We start from the raw sequence: 8386 nt of genomic DNA on the forward strand, positions 1-8386 counted from the left end.
ATAACAAAAATGTATACATCAATAGTGTTTTATGCTCTTTTTAAGGTATGATGCACCAATAACTTTAAAATTATATTATAGCCTAATAATCATACTAGTCTTTAAGTTCTAATGATTTCCTTTCAAGTTATTTTCTTAGCCCTAAGTTCGAGCATGGGTAGACAATCCTTACAAAAATAATTGTCATATTAAATTGAAAGATGCTGTTGTTTATGGATGTAACTGACAGAAGTGGTAAAATTCAGTGTAAGCATCTTTGATTCTTTGGTCATCACAATGAAGACCAGTATTTATCCTTTTCATTAATTTCCCTAAGAGACAAATCTTGATTAAACTAATCTAAACTGATGGTTGAAACATAATGCTTTTACACGATTGCTCCACAAGATGTCTCTAGTGCAATGAGCACAAGCTATTCCACATTTTCACATTCGTTATACTGCAGCTCAACCATTGAAAATAAGACCTAACAGCATACTATATGTTCCATGATCACAGCTCCCACAAGCATCTTCCACCTCCACACAGCCACCAACAATCTCACCCACAAACACACACCTAAAATAAAATATTATAATTTAAGTCTGGTGTGCTCCTGTAGTCCAAATTGGCCTCAGAAGACAAACCCCCTGTGTTACCTCACATTAGTAGCCTATAGCTGAAGTCAGACCAAGTGGGCATTAGAACCACATGATCATCTATTCTCCTTTAATGCTAAAGCTGCACATTTTGCACAGTTAAGGGACTGAATTTGAATGTCTAAAAAATAAATAAATGTGTGTGTGTGTGTGTGTGTGTGTGTGTGTGTGTGTGTGTGCATGAAAACACATGTTGCATAGCCTCCTGACAGAGGGGTCGATAATCCTTTAAAATGCAAATCACTAAGTGTCTCACTTTTACTTAATACCCTTTTACGCAACAGTGCATCCCTTACTTTTTGCATTCTGCAGTCATCTTTTGACTCTTGTCACTGACACACGTATACTGTGAAAACTTAGTTTGTCCTTTTCTCTAAAATCTCCTTCGCCTTGCATACCCTTCCCTCAATCTCTCTCTTCCTTCCCACCCCCTTCCCCTCTGCCTCTGCCCGGTGACACATCAGTATGACGCCTTTCACTTCTTTCTAACCCTCTTGCATTGCTTGCATGCACAATTTGCTTGCACCATGCCAGAGTGAGTCACATCATTAGAATTGCTGCCGCCTAAAAGCCGACCTTGCCCACAGCTCGCTGGACAAATAGCCCCAATAGTGCATTCACCCCACATGTTCCCACCGACGCGGGTGCGGTTCAGTCCCTTTCTGCCACCTCTTTCACCTTCCCCCAACTCCTCTAGGGCTCATCTGTCTGGCTGTTTTCGTCATTTGTCATAGAATGATGGGCACGGTTTAGCGAGCCCTGGATCTTACACTGCAGTTGCTATGACGTCAGCGAGAGAAAGAGAGAGAGAGAGAGAGAGAGAGAGAGAGAGAGAGGGGGGGGGGGGGGGGGGGGGGCAAGGGAGGAATGAGGAGACAGACAGAGCTCGAGAAATGAAGACAGGGGTGGGAGGATACGTGGGAGAGGGATGGAGAGAAATAAAGATGCGATAGGGGAAGTGTGAGTGAAAAAAAATATTGGAGAATGAGCGAGAGATTCAACCACGAAGGTGTGTGTGTGTGTGTGTGTGTGTGTGTGTGTGTGTGTGTGTGTGTGTGTTGGGCTAAACCACAACAAAATAAAGGGCAAGTGTAAGATGAGCAATAAAGAGACATCAATTGTTCTGATATATTGTTCATATGAAGCGAGAGAAACCTCAGGCTCACACATATGTGGGTGGGTTTTTAGTCAAAAGCTTGCACGCGCACAGACACAAGCACACACGCACACGCGTTATTGACAGGTTCATTGGATCAAGTGAAAGCGATTATGGATCCAGGTGAATCAGCGGTTCACTATCTGATAGATGAGAGAAGAAAAGAAACAGAGAGCACCACTTGTTCACACGGAGTCAATTTGCTGCAGTCTTGCAGTTTCCCGTCGGGACAGAAGATGACGCTGTTGCATTACGTCAGTCAGTTTTCAATTAACTGTACGTGTGCCATATTTGAGTAGATTATATTGTAAATGTAAATGTGTCTGTGCCCACAGGTGCGCATGCGTGTAAGCATGCGTTGATGCGTGTGAAAAGGGGCTTGTGTATGCCCACATTAATCAAAGCTGCTCATGCGTATTCATTTATGTGTATGCATGCATTCTCTTTGTGTAGTACTGTATGTGCAGTGTTTTCCCCAGCATGCATACAAAAAAATCACAACGGGGGGTGTGACTCCTGTGAGTCCTCCTTCTAATGTTTTCATATGGACACAATTTGAACTAAATAGAATTCATTTTGCCAAACATGATTAAGTCTACACCACACAGAGCGCACAGGTTTGTGCCACCTGCATGATGTGGCCTCTGCCTCTGGGATCATTTAAACATAATTCATTCATATAAGGCCAGGATAGGCTAAGTCAGGCTCGGCCTCTTGAGATGGATCATGGGGCGTTCACACAGCTGCTGTTCCCCCAGTCTCAGAGGATCTCTCCTGTGATGAGAAGGATTGAAGGTAAAGGGCAGGGGCTCTGAGGCTACGCATTGCACTGGCAACTGATTTCTCTTGGGTGTTGTGATGGGAGTGGCTGCTCTTTGAATTTATGATTCTGTGTTGTTAAATCTATACTGTATGTGGGGTAGAGCTCGTGCATGGGGCAAAGAACTAGGAGGGCAAACATGCTTTTGTGCTACCAATTTAACAAGAAAAAGATCTTTATGGGATGAAGAAAAATGTATTCTAAATATCATATTTGCTTTTTATTACTTCTGGGTTAAGGGAAACATGAGGAGGAAAGTAAGATGAAAGAGAAGGAAAAAAAAATGACACAAGCCTCATGACATATGCACATGCACAAATCGTATTCTCTCTGTTTAAGCTTGTTTTATTATATACTGAGGTCAAGTCATTTGGGAAATGATGCACTGAGCATCCAAACACATTCACACACCATGTGGTTGATGTGATGTAAAGGAGGTGAGAGATGCGAAGGTCCAGAGGGATAAACAGAGTGAACATGCAGGAGAGGGAAGCATAGGAGCTGGATTTACAACGTGAGATATTAAATGCAAAGCCAAAGAGGTAGAGATGGTAATCATAAAGCCACAGAATTTGTAGATGCTACTTTCACTGTCACGTAAAAAAAGGACTTGCATTAATGCATCACTGCAATAAACACTGTGCTATAACATCAAATCTATATTCTGCAACAACAGAACTGTTGAATGTGGTATCTATTCATTTTCATTTTACTACAACAGTCATACAGGTAAATACATGAAATGGACCAAGTGCCTGGGAGCAGCTTAGGGTTCAGTGTCTCGCTGAAGGACACTTTGAAATGCGGACAGTAGGAGCTGGGGATCGAACTGTAATTAATAGACAAAGCACTCCACCCACTGAGCTACAGCCAGCCCCTATCACAGGGATCACAGCAGACATTTCAACCAACAATAGTAGGTACTCTCTGTACAGAAATAAACTTCATTCTGTCCATCTGCTGTGGCCATTTGTTGGGTGGGAGGCCGGTCATTATTTGCCTTAGTGGTAGACACAGGCCAATGGACGTCATGGCTACATAAATCCATCTAACATGCTCCCTAATGTCTTGAATTTATGACCGTGAATGTAACGCTTGTTAAACCCTGAACACCTTGCTTAGTGTGTTATAGTGTCTGTGTGTGTGTGTGTGTGTGTGTGTTTGAGATTGTGCCAGTTCAGATTAACTCACAGCTGACAGATATGTCTAAAAATAGTGCGGATCACAATCCATTACAAACTAGCAGATTAGTGTACATGCTTTTCAATCTACAGTATGTCAATACTCCAGTCATGCAGGGAAAATGTAGATATCAAGCACTTGTCATCGTACAAAATTGTTGGAAATGTAAGCTATAAAATTGAACAAATCCTTATCTGTATGAAATCGAATGCATGTATCTCTCACTCTGGGAATCACTGTTCCTCAATAATTGTGAATTATGTCTTGTTGTGGCTGAGCTTATTATTGTATGCCGCTGTTGAGAATCTAATGAGAACTCATGTTTGAGTATAACTGTTATGAGCTGAACTGGTTTTGTGCTATACTTTCCTAGCTGCTGTTGTTTTGGGGTGGGGGAGTTTCTTTTGGCTCATTGTAAGCCAGGATTCTGGCGGAGGATGATATTGTATATTGGCTTCAGGGATTTGTCTGCCACACAGCCCACAACCATTACCGTGTGATATTGGCATCATGGGAAACTAAACATAACTTTTGTGTTATAGGACATGTTGTCCCATTTTCATACAACTCTCATATTCAGCTGGATATTTCCTGTGAAAGCAGTGGTTTTATTTTACAGCTTGCTTTACTACTGTTCCCTTCATGAACTGTTGAGCTCCCGCTCCACGGTTTACAGCTGCTGCCGCACTCAGTCACACGTGTTGCCAATATTCAGCTTATATCCATGTACAACTGCTGTGTCATCACAAGAAAAGACTACTAGTAATGCTTAAGCTGCTAATTATCTGCTGTGTAGTTGTATGTCTTAGACTTTATCCATTCCAGGTCACTGGTGTTCAGAGCTGTGTAAACAGGAAAGGCCCCACAGAGTTTCATCAGAATCACTCCCAGTTCAACCTGATCTTTGTGCTGATCTTGGTGTATGCTTTTGGAAAGGGTCAAATACTACACAACAGGAACTGTGTCACGGTGACGGTGTCTATTTCTTCTTCTTTTATTAAAATAATTCAGTGTAAAACCTTGATCGAACTGAAACAACAATAAGATGACAAATATGCTAATTATGTCATTTATTGAGATGGAATGGCCCACACTGTAGCTTGTCTTTATCTCTCCCATTAGTCTCTGTTACAAAAAGAAAAAGGAAGAAAGAGGAACAGACTCAGGGGACAGTAAAGGTCTAAGGGGGGAAAAAAAGAATGGGACAGAGATCATGACATATGTCTACACATCTGTATGTGTGTGTGTGTGTGTGTGCACATCTTTGTGGTTTATATTTGTCACTAAGTGCTGCCTAAGAGGATAAAAGAGCAGTGCCCTCTAGCCATATGCTGACTTATATCGCAGTTATAACAATAATGAGCACACATGGGCTCTTCTGCCTCGACAATAATGGCTGCAAATATACATGCAGTTTGTAAAGTGAGCTTGGTTTGAAGCCTTAATGTTTAAAGAGCAGGAGGAACATGGAAATGTAAGAGAAAGACCATCAGTCAATACAGTTGTTATATGTTAGATTATTTAATGCACATCTTTCTCTGTGTGTGTGTGTGTGTGTGTGTGTGTGTGTGTGCGTGTGGTAATGCAGCTGTCACCAACAGATGGTCTTTTGTCATAGTGTTTATGTTGCTTTACATGATGGTTTTTGGTTAGTGTCAGTCATGAATATTACATACTGTAAATAGACGGGTATACTAATGTATTATACTGTAATCTATGACTGTAATACATATAGATCCTTCGTCTTTATCTGTCTACACAAGCAAACACTTTTTTAGACTAAGTCTTGTCATATTTTTCTAGTTGTTGCTTTCTCGTTATCACACTCTGTCAGGGATAATCACCGTCTGCCTAATCTACCTGAGCCCCTCTGAGATGACTCTGAAGGATGTCTGAGGTTGACAATTGTTGCACCAAACATCAAACAAGCATATGTATTGACTTGAGATGAGTGAAAACCTGATTTTAACATTCATGCATAAAAAAAAGACAAGACCAGTCCATGTTTTATTGATTGATTTACATACATGTAATATTACAGGCCAGCAGTCAACACTAGCTTCTTTGGATCTCATGGTCCCCGTCTCTACATGCTCAGGGTACTATGAGTGGCTCAGGGGCTATAGAGCAGGTAGTTGTCACGGAGGGAACTCTGGATGAGGACTCGGACGCAGATATTAAGGTTCAACTGACGATCTTTTAATTACAACAAAAAGACTCAGGAAAATCCCTGGAAACAAAGCCTCTTTTAGCGAGGCAGGAAAACAAACTCACAAAGCAGAACTAAAAAAAACTCCAATTTAACTCAAAGGGCAGTAACGTAAAAACGGCAAAAGCCAAACCAAAAATCACTTCGCAAGGAAGGTAAAATGCTACAAATAAAAAAGCTCTGATTCTACTCAAAGAGCTGAATGATCAAAAATGGCAAAAGGCAAAACAAGGTCGCTCTTACAGAAGAAACTAGAAACAAGAAACGAGAAACAAGAACGGGATAGACAATAATCAGGCTTGGATTTGCTGATATCATGAGGCGGGTGTGCAAGGCAAAAGGACATGACACACTGGCACAGGACAAGGGGAGACACAGACTATAAGTACACATGAGGGGAGTGGGGGAGCAGGTGGAGATAATCAGGAATCAGGGAAGACAATCAGACTGGTGACACATGAGGAAGGGCAAGGAACCTGAAACGAGAGGAGAGTTAATTTCCAAAATAAAACAGGAAGTCACAAAACAAACGTGGAGACAGGACAAAAACCCAACTTGACATACAGGTGTGACAGTAGTCTTCTAACCAAAAGGGTCGATCCCCAGCTCCTCTCTGCATGTCGGAGGGTCCTTGTCCGAGACACTGAACCACAAGCTGCTGCTCATAAATTCTTATAATAAACACATCTCAAATTGCATGTATGTACCATGTATGCGATGGCTGAAATAAAGTTCAAGATTTGGTACACAATACGTTAATGCTTGAGCTTGACTTGGCATTAATATACAACTGTATTGTCGTATTGTATATATGTATTTTAACTGTGAAATAATCCAGATACTAATGTCAAAAACATGTGCAGAAATGTGCAGTCCACAGCTAAACAGGCAACTTCTGACAGGGACAGTTTCCCCACTTCAAAAGCAACATCACCCACCCAATCCACCTCATTCTCTTACTGCGACTAATTGTCTAATTAATAGACAATGATGAAGGATGGGAATTTGAATGTTCCTACCTTTAGCAGTAGGTACTGATAGAGATCTTTTGGCCCGCTAGCGCAGATAAAAATCAGGCGCAGGAGGAGAACTCGGTGATGGTAATCACTGATAATAGGAATGAATGGGGTCCCTGTAGCCCTGATACACATCGGTTGATAGAGAGAGTGCTGTTCACTTTCTGTCAACACTCTGGCTTCTGATAAATGCTGTGGGGTCTTTGCGTGTGTGTGTTTGTGCATGGATATTTAAAATAAATAAATAAAAGAAAGCGAGCGTGAGTGTGTGGAAGAGAGGATATATGTGCATGGGGGTATGTGGGAGTATGCAAGCGACATAACCTGTGTGTTCTTATATACAGTTAGAGTATAAGAGGTCATGGTCATGTGTGTGTATAAGTAGGAATGAGTGGGAGTATAGAAGCAAGATCAAGACCTCAAGTAAAAAGGTCACTTAACCTTTCTCAACAATGTCAACATTATCACTAATTCATGGAAAAGAAACAAAGAGACCTCTTTCTACCTAAGATTTGGTTAAAGGCTGGTTGCGATTTGGATGCAACTGCCAACTGAAATGTTACCAAGAAACTTAATTAAAACCTGTCAGAACCGAACAAGCAACACCAACTTCATGTGTACTGTAGGTGGAAACACACGGACATGCACACAAACACAGATAAACAGACACAAGTACAGATTTTGGCGTACACAGAAACATTCTGTGACACAAATATGTGCAAACATATGTATGCTCGAGGGCATGTAAATGAATATGTGTACAGCTGCACATGTAGCCCTCCAAATATCCCCCTCAGCACACATGCACACACTTCCTGTATCAGAGAATGTCAAAAATGTCATTTTACTTTTTAACAAACAATGAAACATTGTCTACATTTTATGCCATGATGCAGTAACTGCATTGCAGATTAAGTGTCAAGAGCTCTCTCTTGTAATTCATTAATTGCATTGCATTAAATCTGTTGAAAAGGGATTGAGTCACTTTGTCTAGCACTTTATTGACAATAGATTCAAGTGTTGGGAATATTGGGATTCAGATATTTCTTGGTTGATCTGTTCAATTTGTCAAAGTGAATGTGTGTGTGTGTGTGTGTGTGTGTGGGGGGGGGGGGGGGGTGGCTGTGAGCAGATTACTTCAATTCACATGTAAATCACAAGAAGATGAGGAGGCAGAAGAAGGTGGCGATGAGCAGGAGGAGACGAATATATAAAATAATGCTTAATACTCAAACGGTCTTCATGTATTCATGATATTGTGCAATCACTAAAACCTCAAAGCCCCATTTTTAGTGGCATCACATCAAAACCCTTGGTAGCCTGCAACACCTTCTTCATTCTCCTTCAGCTTCCATCCTTTCTCTT

Source organism: Cebidichthys violaceus, unplaced genomic scaffold, assembly GCF_023349555.1.
Source record: "Cebidichthys violaceus isolate CVI_PGR_0920_01 unplaced genomic scaffold, fCebVio1.0.p SCAF_23, whole genome shotgun sequence".
Taxonomy (NCBI): Eukaryota; Metazoa; Chordata; class Actinopteri; order Perciformes; family Stichaeidae; genus Cebidichthys; species Cebidichthys violaceus.